General features: G+C 40.5%; 1 protein-coding gene across 3 annotated transcripts in view; it reads left to right on the plus strand.

Annotated features, from left to right (window-relative positions):
- Window positions 1–25,451, plus strand: part of Lair1 (leukocyte-associated immunoglobulin-like receptor 1) — a 120,697-nt gene that overhangs the window by 40,462 nt on the left and 54,784 nt on the right. Inside the window, exon 1 of one of the 3 annotated variants that reach the window (XM_017589620.3) lies at window positions 16,970–23,678. The exons of the other annotated variants lie outside the window; for them this stretch is intronic. The gene's annotated coding sequence lies outside the window, so the exon portion shown is untranslated. Of the gene's footprint in view, window positions 1–16,969; window positions 23,679–25,451 lie in introns of those variants that run through there. 3 annotated transcript variants of the gene reach the window in all.

A 25,451-nucleotide genomic window follows, 5' to 3' on the forward strand; every position in this document is an offset into this window, starting at 1 on the left:
TGAACTGAGAACAGGACCCCTGTTGAAGGAATCAGAGAAAGAAATGGAAGGGGCTCGAGACCCCATATGTACAACAATGCCAAGGAACCAGAGCTTCCAGGGACTAAGCCACTACCTAAAGACTATACATGGACTGACCCTGGACTCTGACCTCATAGGTAGCAATGGATATCCTAGTAAGAGCACCAGTGGAAGGGGAAGCCCTGGGTTCTGCTAAGACTGAACCCCCAGTGTACTAGACTGTTGGGGGGAGGGCGGCAATGGGGGGAGGGTTGGGAGGGGAGCACCCATAAGGAAGGGGAGGCGGGAGGGGGATGTTTGCCCGGAAACCAAAGAATTATTATTAAGTATTAAATAAATAAAAAAAATTAAAAAATGATAAGTCATTACATAATGAGTCAGCTTAATACAATGTCCATTTAGCAGAATAACAGTTATAGGTTCTCCAATGTGGCCTATGACCTTTCTAATTATAGGTTTTTTTCCTTTAGATTTATTTATTTATTTTATGGATATGAGTACACTGTAGTTGTCTTCAGACACACCCAAAGAAGGGATTGTATCCCATTACAGATGGTTTTGAGCCACCATGTGGTTGCTGGGAATTGAACTCAAGAACTATGGAAGAGCAGTCAGTGCTCTTAACTGCTGAGCCATATCTTCAGCCCCCTAATTATAAGTTCTTGAGCAGAGTTTTTTGTAAAATAGCCATGCTGTTTTTCAGTGGAGAAATGACTAAACTATGGTATATCCATACAGTAGAATACTACTCAGCAATAAAAATGAAAAGCTCCAATTTCTAGCTAAATTGAAATGGCACCAAGCTATGTCCTAGCACCAAAACTTCTGTACTAAGCCTGAACCAGAGAAGCTTTTCTTTGCAATGAATGACAGTGAATGCAGAGACTCATGCCTGTTCAGGGTGACTGTTGAACGCTCAGCCCTAAGATAGGATATTCACACTATCCCCCTTGTAGGCTCAGGGAGCATTGAAGAAGAGGGGTAGAAAGAATGTAAGAGCTAGAAGATAGGGAGAAGAGCCATGAAATGCCATCTCCCAAGCAGGAGCTAGCCATTATAATCATGATCTCCCAACAACTGTGATTAGCTGCACTGGTCCCTGCACAAGACTGGGCTAGTCATCAATCAGTTTTGGATCGAGGAGTTGCTTTGATGCTCTCCCTTTCTCTGCTTTGTATCCACTGGTGAGTCTGTCAGACTCCAGTGAATAGTTTTAAACCCATGGTCCCACAGATGGCCCTAGTTAAACCTAGTGTGCCACAAAACAAAGCAGAAGGACATGAGTATGAAGAAAAGACTTGTGCTGTTACAGGAAGGGGAATTAAAAGGTATAGATCAGTGGTAGAACACTTAACTAGAATCTCCTAGTGAGGAGCTATGGGCATGGCTCAGTGGTAGAGCACCTGCCTAGGCTCCATCATTGAGACATTAGGGGCATGGCTCAGTGGTAGAGTCCTTGATATCACGTGTAAGGAGGTAGATTTAATTCTAAGAACGAAATAAATAGAGGAAAAATCATTCAACTTTGGGGGACTTCTGTGGGTGGTGGAGCTCTCCTGGGAATCTTGAGGCTTGATGTTTCAGGAACATCCCTCTGTCTCTGAGTTGTGATCATGTCTCTAGTTATTACCTAGTGCCTGTGTTTGGAACCGTGCTATTATTTCTTTGGACTCCATGACTGCATGGTAATCACCCAGCAAATCTAATGTCTCTGCTATAATTACTCTGCTGGCTGTGGGAGTTCCTGGTACAATGAGCCAGCTGGGCTGCAATTCCTCATCTGATCTCAGTGACTGTACATAGTTGCAATCTGGTGTCTAAAATCCTGTCATAATTACCCAGCCCTGTATAGCAATTTATTTTATTAATTAAGAATGACATCGAAGCTCCTGTGTTTATGTTCCTCTTCTGGGTGTTTCTAATGCTAGCTTTTTCTTACATGTGAGAGAAGTTAAGACATCTTATCACCTGGTAAAATAATAGTACAGGCACAGACCTCTGCAGATACACAAAAAGGAGTATTATAAACTCACCATGTACAGATCTGTGACATGTGTACTGTACAACTCAGGAGGATCCCCCTGAGACTCCCTTCCCCAACTTAGGCATTCAAAAGTCAACTTAATGCAGAGCCATGAGAAAGAAGGGGTGGGAGGCTGCTGAGGAAGATGGACGAGACTGTTTGAAGGTTACTGCAATGAAAGGCCTCTTGTTTGAGTAGGTCAGCTTTATAAAAGAAGTTGAGGAAAAGGAGACTCATTGCTGGAGGTGTCTTCAACTTGGGACAGTTTGTGATACCCTTTTACTCAGGTTAACTTTAGAGAGTGACAGGGTCCCACGTGATCTGGAGTTAGCCACCTGGTACCTTCTCTTTTCCTACCTCTTTCCTCAAGACCCAGCACTCTGTACTTCCTGAAGTTCTGTGACCCTCTAGCTATTCAGTACAAGCTTCTCAAATATCTTTTCTGGTCACATTAAGCAGACTGTGAGCAAACTCACATCAGCCTGCCATCTATAGGGAATTCATTTCAAGACACCCAGCAGATGCCTAAAACCACACTGAGTATTGAATCTATATCTATCTATCTATCTATCTATCTATCTATCTATCTATCTATCTATCTATCTATCTATCTATCTATCTATTATGTGCCTACATCCCCTCCCCCCCAGTCTCCCACCCCAACCAAAGCTCAGTGTATAAACCAGGCACAAGGCCTAGCAGTCATCATAAAAATATAACAGGACAACCATAAAACACTGTAATAGAAGTTATGGAGAATGAGGTACTCCCCCCACCATACCTTATTAGCACTGTTTTGGACAGAGTATTGTTTTGAGAAAAATGTCATCAAATTTACTCAGAGAGGCACATGATTGAAAAGGTATAATCTGTTTACTCCTGGAATTTTCCATTCAGTATTTTCTGGTTATGGGTAACAGTGGGTGATGAACTGCAGTGAGGTTGAACTATGGTAAGGAGGACTCCTGTATTGTACCTGTGTCTTTCAACCTTCTCTCTTCTGTTGGTCTGCAAGAATACAAATGTAACAAGAGAGGGTTGTCTGTCTGCTGTCTATCTTGGTAGATACCAGGAACCTGGAAAAGTATTTGACAGATTACCACATTTTACAAAATTCACTGAAAGCTCCATGCACACACACACACACACACACACACACACACACACACATACACACACACACATACACACACACATACACACACACACAGATGGAGAGAGAGAGATACAGACATATAGACACACAGACACACATACACAGAGACACCCACAAATACACATACATATACATACACATACACATACATACACATAGACATCCACAGACATCCACAGATATACCCACAGACACACCCACAGACAGACACACAGACACACATAGACACACAGACACAAATCGACACCCACAGACATCCACAGATATACCCATAGACAGACACACACAGACACACAGAAACACATAGACACACACACACAGAGACACATACACAGACACAAACAGACTCACATAGGAACACACAGACACAGACACAAACACACAAACACACACTTCACAAACATACAGAGACACAGACACACATAGAAACACATATACACAGATACAAACACACAGACACACATATTCACAGACACATAGACACACACACACAAGATTGTAGTAGTTTTCAAAACCCCTTATCACTATTTTCTATCCCCCTCTTTTTTTTGCTGATCTTCCTGGCAAAGTCTCCCTTACATTTTTCATACATTTATGCATGTCTTTGTGTGTGTGCCTGACCCACTGCAGGGTAGCCCAAATGCTTGAATTACCCTAGATGCACAGAACACATGAAACTCAAGAGGAATGATCAAAATGTGAATGCTTCACTCCTTCTTTAAAAGGGGAACAAGAATACCCTTCGCAGGGAATAGGGAGGCAAAGATTAAAACAGAGGCAGAAGGAACACCCATTCAGAGCCTGCCCCACATGTGGCCCATACATATACAGCCACCCAATTAGATAAGATGGATGAAGCAAAGAAGTGCAGACCAACAGGAACCGGATGTAGATCTCTCCTGAGAGACACAGCCAGAATAAGGCAAATACATAGACGAATGCCAGCAGCAAACCACTGAACTGAGAACGGGACCCCCGATGAAGGAATCAGAGAAAGGACTGAAAGAGCTGAAGGGGCTTGAGACCCCATATGAGCAACAATGCCAACCACCCAGAGTTTCCAGGGACTAAGCCACTACTCAAAGACTATACACGGACTGACCCTGGGCTCCAGCTGCATAGGTAGCAATGGATATCCTAGTAAGAGCACCAGTGGAAGGGGAAGCCCTTGGGCCTGCCAAGGCTGGACCCCCAGTGAATGGAATTCTTGGGGGTAGGGCGGTAATGCAGGGAGGATGGGGAGGGGAATACCCATATAGTAGGGGAGCAGGAGGGGTTAGGGGGATGTTGGTCCAGAAACCGGGAAAGGGAATAACAGTTGAAATGTAAATAAGAAATACGCAATTTTATAAAGATGAAAAAAAAAGTTAGCTTATGTACTGTTTCCCAGTTCTATATACGTATCTTCAAATTTAATAACGAGGTTTTTCTTTACAACTTAGATAATGGATTGGAATTTTGGAATTGTCTGGGAATGATATTTTTCTTTGAATGTATGACTTATAGTAGGCCAACCCTGCTCCTGTGGATAGTCCCACTTCTATTAGCATATGTGTAGCACAAACTGGAACCATTGGGGGAGTAGGAAAGATGGCACAAATTTTAGTAGAAGTGGGAGTAGAACTGGGATGAGCTATTGGGGGGAGTGGAGGATGAATGTGATGAAAAACACTGTGTGCCCATATGAAATTCTCAAAACCTAATGATATATTAAAATTAAAATGAGTAATATGTTTGTAAATTAAAAGTGCACACAATTTTTGTAGTACATGTAATATTTGCTTAACTTGGGATTCTTTACATTTGTTTTAAATATTATACTATATTTAAAAAAGGGGGGGGCTTTTTCCCATTTTGGTCACAAGAGGGAGCCCAAGACACAGATTAAGTTTTTGCATTGGGAAACTGGGTGCCTCAGCCTAGTGACTTTTAACTGTCTCCCATGATCCTCTACTTCTCCATCAGTGGCACAGACGGAGACAACAGATATAAAGAAGTTGACAGTTTCTTTTGTTTCTACTGGGCATTGAACCTAGGACCTAGTGCATGCTGGTCAAGTGCTCCATCACCAAGTGTACTCTCCAAATACTCTTGCCTGTGGAGAAAGATCTAATGTATAATATGAGGACTGGAGTTAGTAGCAGTGTATTGTTTCATGAACTTTGCTTTGTGAGTGGATTATTGCTATTTGCTTGGGAGAATGGATTACTTTGTAAGACGATGTAAGATCTTTCAATTGTATATTTTAATTAAGACATCATATCCTATTTATCTTAAATATATGCAAAATTTATTTTAAAAGCTCTTCGTGTTGTACACTTTAACTAAATACAGTGTAAATATTTTAAAAAAGTATTAGTTGTTGAGACTTATCAACTTTTATAAACAACTTTTATTTGTGTACACACACACACACACACACACACATACCAGTTGTTGTGTTAACTGTAATTTGTAACAGGCCTCCAGATCTTCTTTCAACTGCTTCCATGATGGAAATACCTTCAGGCCATAAAACTCAGCAAGTAGACAGTACCATAATGAAGACCTAACCCATCAAAACTCATAGTTCTAGGACAATCTACAAAGTACTAACCTTTCCTTTTCACTTCTGTAGTCTGTTTCTGGTTAAATGTTCTTGTTGACTGAAGTATATTAATTCAGGATATCTTTTTTGTGCTTAAAAGCTTAAGAACTTCTCAGTCCATTCTACACTGGGATCCTGAACACCCAGTGTAGTTACAGACTGGCTAATTAAAAATTTTCTATTGGTTTAAACCCATGTCTGAGAGGTCTTCTCTGGTGGATTTCCCACAACAGTATTCACCCCAATTACAGCACTGTTCTTTTTGTACCAATCACAACATTCTCTTGGATGGACCATCAGGGTAAGTGCTCCTTGACTGGCCTAAGTAAGAATATTTGGAGAGACACTTCACTGTAGATTTTCCAACCAATTATGGCTAGGGCTACAAATTTGGGAGCTAGGGTTGTGTGTTGACAGTAGGTAGCTCCAACTGTTGCATAGCTTCTATAATGTATCTCTAGAGTACTCCAAGTTGTCTGTGCTGGTAAAGGTTAGCTAGGTTGTTTGACTTAACAGTTGTCACTTAGTCAGATTGTCCCATATCTCCCAACATGTTTATTTTCAGGAGGTTAAGTATCAGAGGTATGCTTACAATGATAACATATTTCGACATCAGTATTTACTGATGTATGCCACGGCGTCCAGTTTCATACATTTACGTTGTTGTTTTTTGGAGACATGTCTGGGCTGTCCTGAAACTTACTATGTAGACCAGGCCCAATCATGAACTCACAGAGGTCCACTTGCCCTGCCTTGGATTAAAGACTTGTGCCTCCATGCCTAGCCCTATACATAGTTTTAATATCAATTATTTAATTATTTAATCTTTTAAAATTTCACACACATATATAATGTATCATGTATGTCCAATGTCATATCCATCCTCCACTTTCCCAGTCCAGCTCTTTTTTTTTTTGTAGTATAGCTTTTTTTTTTTCCATCTTTATTAACTTGGGTATTTCTTATTTACATTTCGATTGTTATTCCATTTCCCGCTTTCCAGGCCAACATCCCCCTAACCCCTCCCCTTTTATATAGGTGTTCCCCTCCCCATCCTCCCCCCATTAACGCCCTCCCCCCAACAATCACGTTCACTGGAGGTTCAGTCTTGACAGGACCAAGTGCTTCCCCTTTCACTGGTGCTCTTACTAGTCTATTCATTGCTACCTATGAGGTCAGAGTCCAGGGTCAGTCCATGTATAGTCTGGGTAGTGGCTTAGTCCCTGGAAGCTCTGGTTGGTTGGCATTGTTGGTCATATGGGGGTCTCAGGCCCCTTCAGGCTCTTTTAGTCCTTTCTCTGATTCTGTCAATGGGGTTCCTGTTCTCAAATCAGTGGCTTGCTGCTGGCATTTGCCTATGTTTTTGCCATATTCTGGCTGTGTCTCTCAGGAGAGATCTACATCCGGTTCCTGTTGGCCTGCACTTCTTTCCTTCATCCATCTTTTCTAATTGGGTGGCTGTATAAGTAAGGGCCACATGTGGGGCAGGCTCTGAATGGGTGTTCCTTCTGCCTCTGTTTTAATCTTTGCCTCCCTATTCCCTGCGAAGGGTATTCTTGTTCCCCTTTTAAAGAAGGAGTGAAGCATTCACATTTTGGTCATCCTTCTTGAGTTTCATGTGTTCTGTGCATCTAGGGTAATTCGAGCATTTGGGCTAATAGCCACTTATCAATGAGTGCATACCATGTGTGTTTTCTTGTGATTGGGTTACCTCACTCAGGATGATATTATCCAGTTCCATCCATTTGCCTATGAATTTCATAAAGTCATTGTTTTTGATAGCTGAGTAATATTCCATTGTGTAGATGTACCACATTTTCTGTACCCATTCCTCTGTTGAAGAGAATCTGGGTTCTTTCCAGCTTCTGGCTAGTATAAGTAAGGCTGCTGTGAACATAGTGGAGCATGTGTCTTTGTTATATGTTGGGGCATCTTTTGAGTATATGCCCAAGAGAGGTATAGCTGGGTCCTCAGGTAGTTCAATGTCCAATTTTCTGAGGAATCTCCAGACTGATTTCCAGAATGGTTGTACCAGTCTGCAATCCCACAAACAATGGAGGAGTGTTTCTCTTTCCCCACATCCTCGCCAGCATTTGCTGTCACCTGAGTTTTTGATCTTAGCCATTCTCACTGGTGTGAGGTGAAATCACAGGGCTGTTTTGATTTGCATTTCCCCTAGGACTAAAGATGTTGAACATTTATTTAGGTGTTTCTCAGCCATATGGCATTCCTCAGCTGTGAATTCTTTGCTTAGCTCTGAACCCCATTTTTAATAGGGTTATCTGTTTCCCTGCCATCTAACTTCTTGAGTTCTTTGTATATTTTGGATATAAGGCCTCTATCTGTTGTAGGATTGGTAAAGATCTTTTCCCAATCTGTTGGTTGCCATTTTGTCCTAATAACAGTGTCCTTTGCTTTACAGAAGCTTTGCAGTTTTATGAGACCCCATTTGTCGATTCTTGATCATAGAGCATAAGACATTGGTGTTTTGTTCAGGAAAATTTCTCCAGTGCCCATATGTTCGAGATTCTTCCCCACTTTTTCTTCTATTAGTTTGAGTGTATCTGGATTGATGTGGAGGTCCTTGATCCACTTGGACTTAAGCTTTGTACAGGGTGATAAGCATGAATCGATCTGCATTCTTCTAAATGCTGACTTCCAGTTGAACCAGCACCGTTTGCTGAAAATGCTATCTTTTTTCCATTGGATGGTTTTGACTCCTTTGTCAAAAATCAAGTAACTATAGGTGTGTGGGTTCATTTCTGGGTCTTCAATTCTATTCCACAGGTCTATCTTTCTATCTCTGTACCAATACCATGCAGTTTTTATCATTATTGCTCTGTAATAGCAATATTGAGTTCAGGGATAGTGATTCCCCCCAGAAGTCCTTTTATTGTCAAGGATAGTTTTAGCTATCCTGGGTTTTTTGTTATTCCAAATGTACTTGCAGATTGTTCTGTCTAACTCTATGAATTGGATTGGTATTTTGATGGGGATTGCATTGAACCTGTAGATTGCTTTTGGTAAAATGGCCATTTTTCTATATTAATCCTGCCAGTCCATGAGCATGGGAGATCTTTCCATCTTCTGAGATCTTCTTCAATTTCTTTCTTCAGAGGCTTGAAGTTCTTATCATACAGATATTTCACTTGCTTGGTTAAAGTCAAACCGAGGTATTTTATATTATTTGGCACTATTATGAAGGGTGTCATTTCCCTAATTTCTTTCTTGGCTTGTTTCTCTTTTGTGTGGAGGAAGGCTATTGATTTATTTGAGTTAATTTTATACCCAGCCACTTTGCTGAAGGTGTTTATTAGGTTTAGTAGTTCTCTGGTGGAACTTTTGGTCTCACTTAAATATACTATCATATCATCTGCAAATAGTGATATTTTGACCTCTTCTTTTCCAATCTACATCCCTTTGATCTCCTCTTTTTGTCTGATTGCTCTGGCCAGAACTTCAAGAACTATCTTGAATAAGTAGGGCAAGAGTGGGCAGCTTTGTCTAGTACCTGATTTTAGTGGGATTGCTTGAAGTTTCTCTCCATTTAGTTTACTGTTAGCTACTGGTTTGCTGTATATGACTTTTATTATATTTAGGTATCGGCCTTGAATTCCTTTTTTTTTCCAGGACTTTAATCATAAAGGGGTGCTGAATTTTGTCAAATGCTTTCTCAGCATCTAATGAAATGATCATCTGGTTTTTATCTTTTAGTTTGTTTATATAATGGATCACATTGATGGTTTTCCATATATTAAACCATCCCTGTATGCCTGGGATGAAGCCTACTTTTTCATGATGGATGATTGTTTTGATGTGCTCTTTGATTCGGTTTGCCAGAAATTTATTGAGTATTTTTGCGTCGATATTCATAAGGGAAATTGGTCTGAAGTTCTCTTTCTTTGTTGGATCTTTGTGTTGTTTAGGTATAAGAGTAATTGTGGCTTCATAGAATGAATTCAGTCACGCTCCATCTGTTTCAATTTTGTGAAATAGTTTGGATAGTATTGGTATGAGTTGTTCTATGAAGGTCTGATAGAATTCTGCATTGAACCCATCTGGACCTGGGCGCCTTTTGGTTGGGAGACCTTCAATGACTACTTCTATTTCTTCAGGAGTTATGGAGATGTTTAAATGGTTTATCTGTTCCTGGTTTAACTTTGGTACCTGGTATCTGTCTAGGAAATTGTCCATTTCCTGCAGATTTTAAATTTTTTTGAATATAGTCTTTTGTATTAGGATGTGATGATTCTTTGAATTTCCTCTCATTCTGTAGTTATGTCTCCCTTTTCATTTCTGATTTTGTTAATTTGGACACACTCTCTGTGTCCTCTCATTAGTCTGGCTCAGGGTTTATCTATCTTGTTGATTTTGTCAAATAACCAGCTTTTGGTTCTGTTCATTCTTTGTATAGTCCTTTTTGTTTCTACTTGGTTGATTTCAGCTCTGAGTTTGATTATTTCCTGCATTCTACTCCTCCTGGGTGTATTTGCTTCTTTTTTTCTAGATCTTTTTGTTGTGGTGTCAAGCTGCTGATATATGCTCTCTCCTGTTTCTTTCTGCAGACACTCAGAGCTATGAGTTTTCCTCTTAGCACAGCTTTCATTGTGTCCCATAAGTTTGGGTATGTTGCACCTTCATTTTCATTAAATTCTAAGAAGTCTTTAATTTCTTTCTTTATTTCTTCTTTGACCAGGTTATCATTGAGTAGAGCATTGTTCAACTTCCATGTATATGTTGGTGTTCTTCCCTTATTGTTATTGAAGTCCAGCTTTAGCCCGTTGAGGTCTGATAAGATGAATGGGATTATTTCTATCTTTCTGTATCTGTTGAGGCCTGTTTTATAACCAATTTTATGGTCAGTTTTGGAGAAAGTACAGTGGTGAGAAGAAGGTACATCCTTTTGTTTTAGGACAGAATGTTCCATAAATATCTGTTAAGTCCATTTGGTTCATGACTCTCTTAGTCTGTCTATGTTTCTGTTTAATTTCTGTTTCCATGGTCTGTCCATTGATGAGAATGGGGTGTTGAAATCTCCTTCTGTTATTGTGTGAGGTACAATGTGTGCTTTCAGCTTTAATAAGGTTTCTTTTATGTATGTAGGTGCCCTTATATTTGGAGCATAGTTATTTAGGATAGAGATTTCATCTTGGTGGATTTTTCCTTTCATGAATATGAAGTGTCCTTTCTTATCAGTTTTGATGACTTTTGGTTGAAAATCAACTTTATTTGATATTAGAATGGCTACCCTAGCTTTTTTCTTCAGAACATTTGCTTGGAAATTTGTTTTCCAGCCTTTCACTCTGAGGTAGTGCCTGTCTTTGTCTCTGAGGTGTGTTTCCTGTAGGCAGCAGAATGCAGGGTCCTCATTGCATACCCAGCTTTTTAATGTGTCTTTTTATTGGGGAATTGAGTCCACTGATGTTGAGAGAATAGGAATAGTGACTGTTGCTTCCTGTTATATTCGTGGTTGGATGTGAGATTATGTTTGTGTGCTTTTCTTGTCTTTGTTTTGTTGCTAAGATGACTAGTTTCTTGCTTCTTCTAGGGTGTAGCTTGCCTCCTTATGTTGGGCTTTACCCTTTATTATCCTTTGTAGGGCTGGATTTGTAGAAAGATATTGTGTAAATTTGGATTTGTCATCGAATACCTTGGTTTCTCCATCTATGTTACTTGAGATTTTTGCTGGATACAGTAACCTGGGCTGGCATTTGTGTTCTCTTCAGGTCTTTATGACATCTCTCCAGGATCTTCTGGCTTTCATAGTGTCTGGTGTGAAGTCTTGTGTAATTATGATAGGTCTGTGTTTATATTTTACTTGAGCTTTTTCCCTTACTGCTTTTAATATTCTTTCTTTGTTTTGTGCATTTGGTGTTTTGACTCTTATGTGACAGGAGGAGTTTCTTTTCTTGCCCAATCTATTTGGAGTTCTGTAGGCTTCTTGTATGTCTATGGGCATCTCTTTCTTTAGGTTAGGGAAGTTTTCTTCTATGATTTTGTTGAAGATATTTACTGGTCCTTTGAGCTGGGAGTCTTCACTCTCTTCTATACCTATTATCCTTAGGTTTGATCTTCTCATTGAGTCCTGGATTTCCTGTATGTTTTGGCCCAGTAGCTTTTTCCGTTTTACATTTTCTTAGCAGCTGTGTCGATAATTTCTATGGAGTCTCCTGCTCCTGAGATTCTCTCTTCTATCTCTTGTATTCTGTTGGTGATGCTTGTATCTACAGCTCCTTGTCTCTTCCTTTGGTTTTCTATATCCTGGGTTGTCTCCCTTTGTGCTTTCTTTATTGCTTCTATTTTCATTTTTAATTCCTTCACCTGTTTGATTGTTTTTTTCCTGTAATTTTTTCAGGGATTTCTGTAATTCCTCTCTATAGGCTTGTTTTTGGTTTTTTTTTTATTTATGTTTTCCTGTGGTTCTCTAAGGGAGTTCTTTATGTTTTTCTTGAAGTCCTCCATCATCATGATCAAATGAGATTTAAAATCAAGATCTTGCTTTTCTGGTGTGTTTGTTTTGGTGGGAGAATTGGGCTCCCATGATGCCATGTATTCTTGTTTTCTGTATCTTGGCTTCCTGCACTTGCCTCTCACCATCAGATTGTCTCTGGTGTTACCTTGTTCTTCTATTTCTGACAGTGGCTGGACCATCTTATGGGCCTGTGTGTCCGGAGTTCTCTAGACCTGTTTTCCTGTTTTCTTTCAGCCAGGTATATGAACAGAGTGTTTTGCTTTTAGGCCTGTCTACTGGTCTTCAGGTGTTCCTGTGGGTCTGTGTACTGTGTCCAACAGGCAGGTAACTTGGAGCAGAAACGTTGGTCTTACCTCTGGTATCAGGCCTAGAATTGCTCATGAGGGGCTGTGCTTCAGCTCTCCGTGAGGGCAGCAACCAGAAGGGCCTGCCCTGCCTGTTCTCAGGCCCCTGTGCACACGGATCCCAGATGGTGTTAGGTGTTTTCCTCTAGAGTCAGAAATGTGGGCAGAGTGTAGTCTCTTCTGGCTTCCCAGGTGTGTCTGCCCTCTGAAGGTTTAGCTCTCCCTCCCATGTGAGTTGGGTGCAAGGAGCTGTTGACCATGTCCCTTCAGATCCGGGAGGTGTCTGGATTGCAGGGGACCTGCCTCTTGAGTCCCCCTATCTTGCTGTTCCCAGAGGCCCAATACAGTTTCGTCTTGGGCCAGGGATGTGGGCAAGGGTGGGAGTATTTGCGGTCTCTCCCACCCTGCAGTTTCAGGATTGCTCACCTGTCTGGGCGGTGATCTCTCTCTCCCACAGGGTTTAGGAGCAGGGAGCTGTGGGCTGGGGAGTCCAAGTCTTCTTATAATATAATCTCCATTCCAACATATCTCCAACAGATCTCCATTCCAATTTTATGACCTCTTTCAAAAAATTATTTTGTATTTAGTTATTTGTTCATTAGTTTTAAACCCTAAGTCCAGGTAGTTGCTGCCCATACATGCAAATGTGTGAAGTAATCCACTGAAGCATAGATAGGCAACATACAAGTTATCACTCTTCCACAGAAAAATAATTTTACTTCTCCAAGAAACCATCAGTTTTCAATAATTCTTCAGCTATTTGTGAAGTTTCGGTAGTTTAATGTGTGTGTGTGTGTGTGTGTGTGTGTGTGTTGTGTATGTATGTGTGTATGTGTGTATATGTGTGTTTGTGTGTGAATATATGTGCACAAGTGCTTTATGTGTATGCTATGGTACCTTCATGGAAGTCAGAAGAAAATTTTCATGAGTTGGTCCTCTCCTTCCATCTCATTGAGACAGGATCTCTCTTTCTGTCTTCTTGCTTCCAAGTGATTTTCCTGCCTCTGTAGCTTATCTCAATGCAGAATTGCTGGGATTACAGACATTAGTTGCCATATCTGGCTTTTTGTGGGTTTTAGGAATTGAACTCAGGTTGTCATGCTTGCTCAGAAACCTTTATCCACAGAGGCATCTCCCCAGCACCCATCTCCTGCTCCTGACAAAGTTTTGCTCTTAAGGGAATGATTTCCAAGAATGACAGAAATGAAGTTGGCACATTACCCTTTCTCATCTGGAAGAGCACAAACTCTGAGATGAACTAGGCTGGTACAGTGTGTGGGCGCCCTTCCTGGCACTTCATGCTATTATGTCTTCTGTCACTCTGCTTGCCAGAATGCCCCCAATTCTCAGGCAATTTGACAGACTTTTAACAGATTAATTAGGCCACCACATTCAGGGCAGATTAATGGTAACATCTTAGGAGACACCAAGGGGAATCCGTGCAACGCTGTAAATGATAGGTGATAGTGGAGGTTGTGAGATGTGTGCTAGTTTTGGAGAGTTCTGAGGAGGAGACCCACATAATTTGCTAAGCTGTGAGGAAAAGAAAGTGTGGAGAGTAGTGCTGTATTTTATTGTAGACTGCAATACTAGAAGATTGGAATTCTCATTATTTGACACAGGAAGCAGCACAGGAAGAGGAGCTTAGGAGCATGCCTGTCTCGTTTCCATATTCTCTCTCTCTCTCTCTCTCTCTCTCTCTCTCTCTCCCTCTCTCCCTCTCTCCCTCTCTTTCTCCCTCCCTCCCTTCCTCCCTCCCACCTTCTTCCTCCTTGCCTCCCTCCAACCTTCACTCTGTTTATATACATGCAAGACACCACCATATCTGCACATCTGATATAGTCTTTGCAAATTAAAATAGATTTTTATGTGTATGTATGCATGTTCAGGTGCTCATGGAGTTCAGAAGAGGGAATTGAATTCCCTGGAATTGTAGTTACAGGAGCTTCTGAGCCACCTGATATGGGTGCTGAGAACCAAACCCCAGGTGCTCTGTATGTGATGGTAACTGCTGGGCCATCTCTCCAATTCTATTAAAAAATTATGTGCATGGGTGTTTTGCCTATGTGTAATTCTTGTACTACATGTCTGTCTATTATTCACAGAGGGCAGAAGAAGACACTGAGTCACCTCTAACTGAAGATATGTGGATGTTGGGAATTGAACCTGAGTCCTTTGGAAGGGCAGCAACTGCTTTCAACAATTAACCACTGGACATCTCTCCAGTCCCCAGTTTTGTTTTGTTTTGTTTTTTTCTTGCTTTTAAACAACATTGTTACTATGTAACCCAGGGTGTTCAACTCTTGATTCTCCTACCTCTGCCTGCCTCCTAAGTGATAGAAGAACAAGTTAGTCCCACCTGTTTTTTTAGTTTAGTTTTTGTAGTTTGAGCAGTGTCTTTTGTTTTCCTTCCTCTAAAACCAAGGCTAATTGTAGGTCCTCCTTACCTGTTTCAGTGGGCCCTTTCTACCTATCTGAGTCCATTTTGCTGAGGACCTCATCTTCTGCTGAAGTTCCATAATTCCATTAACTGCAATGTTCAGCTCTAGTATCTCTACCCATCTCATTTTGTGGCTTAGCTGAAATTCCAGTTCCTGTTTTTTGTCAGTTGTCTTTGTCCCACACTGGCTACTTTCACTTTTAGAATCAGCAAACCCCAGACAGTTGTATACTTACCCAAAGTGTGATTACCTCTTCAACATCCTTCCTTGTTCTATTATTTATTTATTTATTTATTTATTTATTTATTTATTTATTTATAGACAGGGTTTCTCTGTGTAGCCCTGGCTGTCTTCCAACTTGTTATATAGACCAGGCTGGTCTCTAGCTCACAGAGGTCTGCTTGCCCTTGCCTCCTGAGTGCTGGGATTAAAGGTATTCATTGCCACAGCCCACCTCCTTGCTTATTCCAAAATTGCAAACTCTTGGTCTTTCTGTCTTAGAGAGACTCCAGTATATATATAATGTTCTGTCTTGTTTGTCCTTTTTCTCCATGTTTTTCAATGTTGAGGGTCAAGTTCAGGGGCTGAAACATGCTAAGGCAACTTGCTTTATCACAAAGCTGCACTTCTATCCATTAAAAAATGGTTTCTATATGTATGAGTATTTTGCCTTTAATTATATCTATGCATCACATCATGTTTCTGGTACCCTTGGAAAGCAAAAGAGGGTGTAAGATCCGCTAGACCTAGAGTTACAGCTAGAGTCGTGAGCCGCCATGTATGTTGGGAATCAAAATTGTATTCTCTTCGGCCCTTCATCCATTTTTTTTTCAATAGTGAAAAGGTTAGTCCATAGTAAGCTAGGCTGTGGTTTAGGAGAGTTAAAAGTTTACTTGAAAACAAGGAATAAACCACAAGATAGCTTGTCAGCAACTTTGTCATAGAAAAGGGAAGAAGTAGTCAGAATCAAAATGAGTCGATGACATAATAGTACACAAACCAGAAGGTCATTTGTTTGAAGCCAGCCTGAGCTGCATATCGAAACCTTGTCTCAAACAGGGCTATCTCTCTATCTGTCCCCTAGAGAATGGCGCCCCAGGGCTGGGGATGGAGCTCAGCTAAAAGAGCATTTACACTTAGCATGTATGAAGCAAATCTTTGGTTGAAGCTTTATTTAGCCTGAAGTGGTAGCAGAGAGTGGCCTTATCTGGCATCAATGAGAGGAGAGGCCCTTGGCCCTGTGAAGGCTCAATGCCCCATGTAAGGGGAATTCCAGGGCGGGGAGATGGTAGGGAGTGGGTGGGTGGGGGAACACTCTTATAAAGGCAGGGTTAGGGGAAAAGGGATAGGGATTCCAGAGGGGAAATCGGGAAAGGGGACAACGTTTGAAATGTAAGTAAAGAAAATATCCAATAAAAAATGTACCCCTTCCCCCCATAGAAACTCAAGAGGTGGAGGAGGCAGGAGGATCAGAAGTTCCTTGGGTACATAGAGAACTCTAGGCCAACCTGAGCTACACAAGCTTTGAGAAACCAGCTCAATTCTATTTTGTAGTCAGGAACCACTTTGATACTGTAGCTCTTTGATAGAGGTTTAAACAGTGAGATCTCTGTTTATTGTAAAACTTATGTTTCTGCAACCCCATAAGAACTACAATACCAACAAACCAGAGCTCCCAGGGACTAAACTGCTACCCAGAGAATATACATGGACTGACTCATGGCTCCAGCTGCATATATAACAGAGGATGGCTTTGTTCGGCACCAATGGTAGGAGAAGCACTTGATCCTGCCAAGGCTAGACCCCCCCCAGTTTAGGGGAATGTCAGGATGGGGAGGCGGGAAGGGAAGGTGGTTGGGGAGAGGGAATACCCTTAGAGAAAAAGGGGAGGGGGATGGGATAGGGGACTTATGACTAGGAAACTGGGAAAGGAAATAACATTTGAAATGTAAATAAAAATATCCTGTAACAAATGTTCTGTGAAATCTTTTTTTAAAAAGTTTTGTCTCTGTTGAGAGAATAAAAATGTGGGCCACTCTTCATTATAGAAAAAAACATTTGAAGATCATTTTTCTGTATAATCACTTCAAAAACATGAATATCAATTTGGAGGTAAGAGACATCTGGCATTTCTTAAATTAGTGTTGCAGAGAAAGCTATCATTTTAAACATCGGCAAAGATGTCAGTTTTTGTATTAATGACATGATTACATACTTATTGAATTATGTATGCTATTTTTATACATGAATACCTGTGTAATAATCAAACCAGGGTATATACTGCCAGTATAATTTTGCATACACCAAAATTTAAAGAAATTCACAGCTGTGAAGAGTAAAGTCCTAGTTATAGAACAGCCAGCAGTGGAGCTCCAATCAGCAGAGAGCATTAGGACATAAGGATTGGAATAGTGGAGTTGGTGACAGTGATGGTAGTTGTTTGCTCATAGAGCCATGGGATAGATGGTAGCCAGGACCCTCAGGCATGGAAGGGGACAACATGTAATGATAAGAGTGCTGACCGGAAATGAGGCTTCTGATGTGACCATTGATGTAGAATTGGTTGGGTGCCATTTCCTAAGGACTCTTGACTTGGGACTTTCTGTGACTGCATCTTCAGGAACCCTAGAAAGAGTGACACCGAAGGCAGGAATTCTGCTTGGCAAGGCATCTTACTACCATATGGACAAACAGGACTCTGGTATTTCTGTTTACAAACACCACAGGGAACATGAGTAAAGAGAACAGTATCTCCTAGTGCAGTCCACATTGAGAATTTGGTCAAAGGACCACAGTCATTACTCTAGTCAGTTTTTCACATTAACATACATCAAAGTGAAAATAACTAATCTGTAAGACTCATATCAAAGAAAGAAATTGTGGAAAAAGGAAGAAGGAACTTCAACCTAAGACTTACACATTCCAACAGATGAAAAAAGATACAACACATGGGAGTCAAAACTCCACTCTCACATCTACATAAGTGATTACTTCACAGCATCAGAAGACAAAGAGGATGATGTAATTAGATTGCCAGATCAAGTTTGTGGTGAACTAATGTTACGCAGTTTTAAACACTATGATGGTTAGAAGCCCCATTTCCAGTCTCTCACTTTGGATCTCCATTTTTTATTTCATTGCAAGTGATTATTGGCCCAGGAAGTGGCACCGTTGGGAGGTGTGACTTTATTGAAGTAGGTGTGGCCTTGTTGTAGGAAATGTGTCATTGTGGGCAAGGGGCTTTAAGGCCCTCATCCTAGCTCACGGGAACCAGTCTTTCCCTTCTGCCTTCAGAATGAGATGTAGAACCCTCAGCTCCTCTTGCACAATACCTGTCTGAATGCTGCCATGCTCCCACCTTGATGATAAGAGGCTGAACCTCTGAACCTGTAAGCCAGCCCCACTTAAATGTTGTCCTTATAAGAGTTGCCTTGGTCATGGTGTTTGTTCATAGCAGTAAAATACTAAGATAAACACCAAGTAGACGAATCAAATAGAATTAAGTCCAAAGAATTTAACACAGAGAGAAGAAAGTTTTCAGAGGGTACAAATGAAATAGTATCTTGGTATAAAAATTTAAAATATGGAGAAACACTGTAAAGAACTATATGGGAATTTTGTAAATAAAAACATCAATCAGTAAAACAATGCAATATAAAGCATTGGTATCAGATAAAATTACACAGAAAAAAAACACCAAAATATCACAAATGAAGGGCAAGATCAATATAATAATACACATATGTATATATAAAGAAAATGTATGTAAGAACATGACCAAAATTTTAGGACACATTCAAAAGACAAAATTTACGAATATCTTGGATAGAAGAATAAAATCAAATTGTTGAAACAAGCTTTCCTATGAGATTATTATCAATAATTTCCCATACCTAGAAAATTAATAGACATCCAAACAGAGGAAGCATTCTTAACTTCAAATAAGCACTATCAGAAAAAATTCCTCTATGACATTACCATAATTAAAATTCAAATAAAATGGCATTAAAAACTGTAAATGACAATACAAAGTCCCATAAGAAGGCAAAAACATGAGGATAATGTTGGGTCTGTTGTACACAATACTACAAGCTAGGAGACTATGAAACAATGAACTTCAGGCTTTGAAAGGAAATAATCATCAGCCAACATTTCTACACCCAAACATTATTTAAGACAATTTAAAGCCAGAATTAAGGCAACTCTAAAATACTCATGATTACTGTGCATTTGTGTGCATGATGTATGTGTATCAGCCTGCATGTGCTGTGGTATGCACATGGAGGTCAAAAGATAACTTAGGAGTCAGTTCTCTCCTTTTGAAGAACCAGCATCCCCACATATTAGGCTTATAAGCCATTTTACACTAAGGATAAACTAGGTTCATTCCTGTTCATGATTAAACCTATGTTTCTGCAGGACTGGGCTATGCACCATCTGTAACTTTGACTACAAATGGTTCCATGTTGCCTGTTGCAGGAATTGAAATCATGTCTTTGTTGCAAAAAGTTGTTTATAACCATCTTGCAAACCTACTTCTGTTTCAATAGCCTTGTTATGACTATGTGTTGTTACCTCCACCTTGTAACCATGTCTGTGTTTCAGGAGGTTGTTAGGACTAGCTTATTATGATGTTACCTACTAGCTTCTTGTTTAATCTTCTCTATAAACTGAAACACGGTTGGAGGTAAGGTGAGGAGAAACAGGTGCTTTTTTTCTCCTCTTAATTTTGACTAAAACTGCAAATGAATCCATTTTGTTTAACCCACCAAAATTAAAGAAAAAAAAAACCCACCTATTCAGATATTCCCGGGAGCCAAGCTTCTATGAGCCTGATTCCCCAGGCACAGCTGTATGGTTGTTGAAATATCCACAGCTGTCATCTCGATTCAGGTACCTGAATTTGGTTCTGGAAGGCAAGGACCTCTTCCCTAATTAAATTACTATTTGTTTTTCATTTAATAAAGGTAACAGTGGAGTAGCAAAAGGTAAGGATAGGATGTTTGCACAGGTTGCAATCCAGCCCCATGTCTTCATGCAAAACATTTTTCAAATGAATGAAGCCACTGAACCACAGTGTGCTCATCTACAAAAAGGGTCTCACAATAGAAACAGTTTTATCACAATAGAATAAAAATTGATGTTGAGCACTGTGGCACATGTCTGTTATCCCAGTATGCTCGGAGCAGAGGCAAGATTATCGTTAAGTTTGAAGCACTGGTATTCTGCAGTGGGATTCAAGCAAACTGCCTGAAAGGTATTTAAAGATATGCCTGGCATAGAGAAAGGGCTAGGAAACATCAGCTGTTATTTTTATTGCCTCCCTCAATTCTGTTTCCATGAAGTGGTTCCACTGATATATTCAAAGAACATGATTGTGCAATATATATGTCTCTAGTTTATCTTATTTTCTTAAAGATGAAACACCAAATCACCAGAGAAACTTCTTAGTGTACTGGGCATCAGGTAATGTAGAAATCTGTAATTGGCTAAAGTGGACAGTGATGGTGAGGAGCTAAGCCTTCAGTGGGGCATTCATATCAGCCCCTGCAGGGTTCAAGGAACATCACAATGGAACTGAAGAGATGGGTAAGTAGTTAAGAGCACTTGCAACTCATGCAGAGGCCCTGGGTTTGGTTCCTAGTACCAATATGGTGGCTTCCAGCCATTGTCTGAAGTGCTAATGCCAGGGGACCTGATGCCCTTTTCTGCCTTCTGTAGGCACTGTATGCATGTGGTATACATAAGTGTAGGTAAAACACATATAAGATAAATACAAATGCATATTAAAGTAATAAAGAATGTCATAGGAGCAGGGCCCAAAAGATTGTAAGAGTGAGAAGATGGGGAGATGTGCTTGAAGAGGATGCCATCTGGATAGAGCCTTTGCTTTTGCGAACTCACTGCAGCTGTGGTTATCTTCACAAGAGTTGCACAAGGTTGGGCCCTGTCTTGTTAGGGCTCAACTGATGTGAACAGACACCATGACTAAGGCAACTCTTATAAAGGACAACATTTAATTGGGGCTGGTTTAGAGGTTCCGAGGTTCAGTTCATTATTATTATCAAGGTTGGAACAGGGCAGCATCTTGGCAGGCATGGCACAGGAGGAAATGAGAGTTCAACTTCTTTATCTGAAGGCCACTAGGAAAAGGAAAAGACTGACTTCTAGTCAGCTAGAAGGAGGGTCTTAAAGCCCACACCCACAATAACACACTTTATACAACAAGGCCATACCTACCCTAACAAAGCCACACCTCCTAATAATCCCACTCCCTGGGACAAGCATATTTAAATCACCACAGGCCCGTCAATATTTTACTGCTGACAGGAGATGGGCTTCACAGGTACTATTGGTAACTAACAGTTGTTGGGAGAAGGTGTTTCTGCTTTTTGAACAGTGTAACCACTGATAAGTTTCTCTTTCTCCAGTAAACATGTACCGCTTCCTGGTCTTGGAGCAAGCAACCCTAATTAAATATAGTGGGTCATACACCAAGAAGACATAGAAATAAAAAGGGGACTTAGCGAAAAGGGTTTCTATGGAGGAAGAAAGGGGACCAGAGGGCATGAAAATGGCCAAAATTATTTATATAAATATCTGAAACTATTCAAAACAATGAAAAGAAATCTCAAATATTCCCTTAGGTTATTATACTATCTTTATTAATTATCACTTTTGGATTTGGAATTGACTCAGCTCTCAGAACAGTGATTTTCCTAACTCCTAGCTATGGGTGAGTTGCTTCAGTGTCTTCAGCCATCCATCTTACTTCCGCCTGAGCTAGCTCACCATTTCTCAAACTACACATTTCTGCAACAGCAGCAAGATCTTCCTGACATCTTTCTCAAGCCCACGTTTTTGTTGTACTTTATTTTATTTTATTTTATTTTTGCTTTGGACCACAGGGTGGATGTCTTTTCCATTGGTGTACTGGCTGCACCCTCCACTGTGGCTCACTGCATTCTTGAAGGACAACCTTTTAGTCTGTAACACTGTGCAGTGTTGTCCTTCAGGCAGATGCCACAAGGATTACTCTCCTCCCTTCTCATGGCAAGCTGTGAACTCTCCTCTTCTCCTCTGAGCAGGTTGGGCACCCTGGCTACCCCCTTCTGGCACTTCAAGTCTTTGCAAGGCTAGGCACTTCCTCTCCCACTGAGGCCAGACAAAGCAGACCAAGCTGTACGCTCTTAATCGATTCTAACCAGTGGAATGTGTACAGAAGTGACTTGTGCCACTTCACTGTTCTAAGAGTGAAATGCTGGGTGGGTGCAGTGGGAGAGGAATCCGTATACACTGCAGTGAGGATAAAGATTTGTGAAATCACCACAGAAATCAATATGGAAGCCCCCCTCCAAAACAAAACTCCTAAAAATAAAGTTACTATTTGATCCAGCTAAACCACTCAAGGATATATGCCCAAAGGAACCATGTTATTCCTGCACATTTATGCTTATTATAGCACTATTTACAATAGTCAGGTTATAGATCAAAGCCAGATGTCTACCAATAAATGAATAGATAAAAGAAAATATGGCACATATACAAAGTGGGATTTCTACCCAACCATGAAGGAGAATAAATTTGTGGCACTGTTAGGAAAATGAATGGAACTGTGGAAATATGACAGACTCAGAAAAACAAATCTTATATATAGACTAATATGTAAATGTGCATTGATGTATTTGTATATATAAAAGTAGGTAATGGGTGAGTGAACATGAAAGAAGTACAAGGATATATATGTGTGAAAACATCATGATTAAATCCATTACTATAGAAATTTAAAAAATGTAAAGATAAAGATAATGAAGGGATATACCATTGTCTTTCTCAGGTTCAAGGCCTAGTGAAATGAAGCCAGAGAACTGGGTACCTGAGTTACCCCAGAAGAAGTTCATATGCTAGCATGGATCTTCCACATGGCAGTCTCACACCATGGAGGAATAAAAATCATGTCCATTCTTTTTTCCTGTTTATGATTTTGTTTTGAACTATGTGTGTATGTATACATTTATGCATATACATATATGTGCCTATGGAGGCCAAAAAATGACATCAGATCACTTGCAGCTGGAGTTAAAGACTGATATAGTTTCTTGATGTAGGTTTTCAGAACTAAACTTGGGTCCTTTCTAAGGACAGTATAAATTCTTTACCACTAGCTATCCTTTCTGGGTCCAGCCTGGTCCATTTTAAAAGGCATAAAACATGACTTCAAGTTATATAATCTTTGAGGAAGTTTGATATATATTTTTCTTAGACTATGGATTTCATTGACTTGTATAATTCAAGTGTCATGTACACATAGACCTAGTTCAATACATAGCCACCACTGTGAAAATGGTCCAGTTGATCAGAAAAATGAACAAATCTATATACGGTTATATAAAAGCATGACTGATTTAAGCCTCTCCATTTTATTTTAGGCATGCCAAGCACAGTGATGGCAAGCTCAAATTTAACTGTGTCTCTCTTGGCAGGTCAAGGCCAACATAGCTGATGTAAACCTGATATATTGATCAGAGATGGTGTTTATGGAGGACATGGGCAGGCACAAGAATATTTTAAGAGAACAATTCTCCTTTATAACCCTGTCAAGAAAGAGGAACCAAGCCATGTGTGAAACACTTGGTAAGAAAACCATAGTAGTTATGATGTGGCATCTGGTAGCCATAGCTGTACAGCTATTGACCAGGCTGAAGCTAAGAGAGACAGCATAATACTTACTGTGTGTGCTTCCTGAGTTTCACTTGGCATATTTTAGAATCATGAGAGCCTATAAGTTGTGAGTTTCAGAGGCTGGAAAGACAGGCACCTAGACGCAAGTTCTGCTTTCGTCCATGATGTAGACCTGTCCTGGTTCAAGGGGAGAACAGAAAGTGATAGAGGGGTAGTTTCCATTCAGGCTTCCTGTTTTCCTGACCCTAGCTAGAACCAAAAACCATGAGGCTAAATCAAGCCTAGATTTAGAGTAAAATACCAAACATTTAAAGTTGGAGTTTCTTTTCATGTAGTCTGAGAAGAGAGGGCAGGTTTTACAATAAGGTGTGAAGGTCTATCTTCACTTGGTCTATTTCAACAGAGCTGGTGTTAGAGGAGAAAAGGCTATTAGGGTAATGTTCAAAATGATATGAAGTCTAGATTCTTATTTGGAACTCATTAGACTTTATATTTTATTTTTGTCTTAACTGAAAGATTGATTTTTCCATCTTTATTAAATTGGGTATTTCTTATTTACATTTCAAATGTTATTCCCTTTCTCAGTTTCCATGCCAACATCCCCCTAACCCCTCCCACTTCCCTTCTATATGGGTGTTCCCCTTCCAATCCTCCCCCCATTACCGCACTCCCCCCAAGAATCCCGTTCACTTGGGGTCCATCCTTGGCCGGACGAAGGGCTTCTGCTTCCATTGGTGTCCTACTAGGCTAATCATTGCTACCTATGCAGTTGGAGCCCAGGGTCAGTCCATGTATAGTCTTTGGGTAGTGACTTAGTACCTGGAAGGTCAGGTTGGTTGGGATTGTTGTTCATATGAGGTCTCGAGCCCCTTTAAGCTCTTTCAGTTCTTTCTCAGATTCTTTCAATGGGGGTCCCATTCTCAGTTCTGTGGTTTCTGTTGGCATTCACCTATGTATTTGCCATATTCTGGCTGTGTCTCTCAGGAGAGATCTATATTTGGTTCTTTTCAGCCTGCAACTCTTTGCTTCATCCACCTTATCTAGTTTGGTGTCTGTATATGTATGGGCCACATGTGGGGCAAGCTCTGAATGGGCATTCCTTCAGTCTCTGTTCTAAACTTTTCCTCCCTATACCCTCCCAAGGGTACTCTTTTTCTCATTTTAAAGAAGAAGTTAAGCATCTGCATTTTGGTCATCCTTCATGAGTTTCATGTGTTCTGTGCATTTAAGGTAATTCAAGCATTTGGGCTAATATCCACTTATCAATGAATTCATACTATGTGTGTTTTTCTGTGATTGGGTTACCTCACTCAGGATGATATTTTCCAGCTCGATCCATTTGCCTATGAATTTCAAGAAGTCATTGTTTTTGATAGCAGAGTAATATTCCATTGTGGAGATGTACCACGTTTTCTGTATCCATTCCTCTGGTTTTTTTTTTTTATTAACTTGAGTATTTCTTATTTACATTTCGAGTGTTATTCCCTTTCCCAGTTTCCGGGCAAACATCCCCCTAATCCCTCCCCCTCCCCTTCTTTATGGGTGTTCCCCTTCCCATCCTCCCCCCATTGCCGCCCTCCCCCCAACAATCACGTTCACTGGGGGTTCAGTCTTAGCAGGAACAAGGGCTTCCCCTTCCACTGGTGAACTTACTAGGATATTCATTGCTACCTATGAGGTCAGAGTCCAGGGTCAGTCCAAGTATAGTCTTTAGGTAGTAGCTTA

The sequence above is a fragment of the Rattus norvegicus genome, chromosome 1, assembly GCF_036323735.1.
Source record: "Rattus norvegicus strain BN/NHsdMcwi chromosome 1, GRCr8, whole genome shotgun sequence".
In the NCBI taxonomy this organism is placed as follows: domain Eukaryota; kingdom Metazoa; phylum Chordata; class Mammalia; order Rodentia; family Muridae; genus Rattus; species Rattus norvegicus.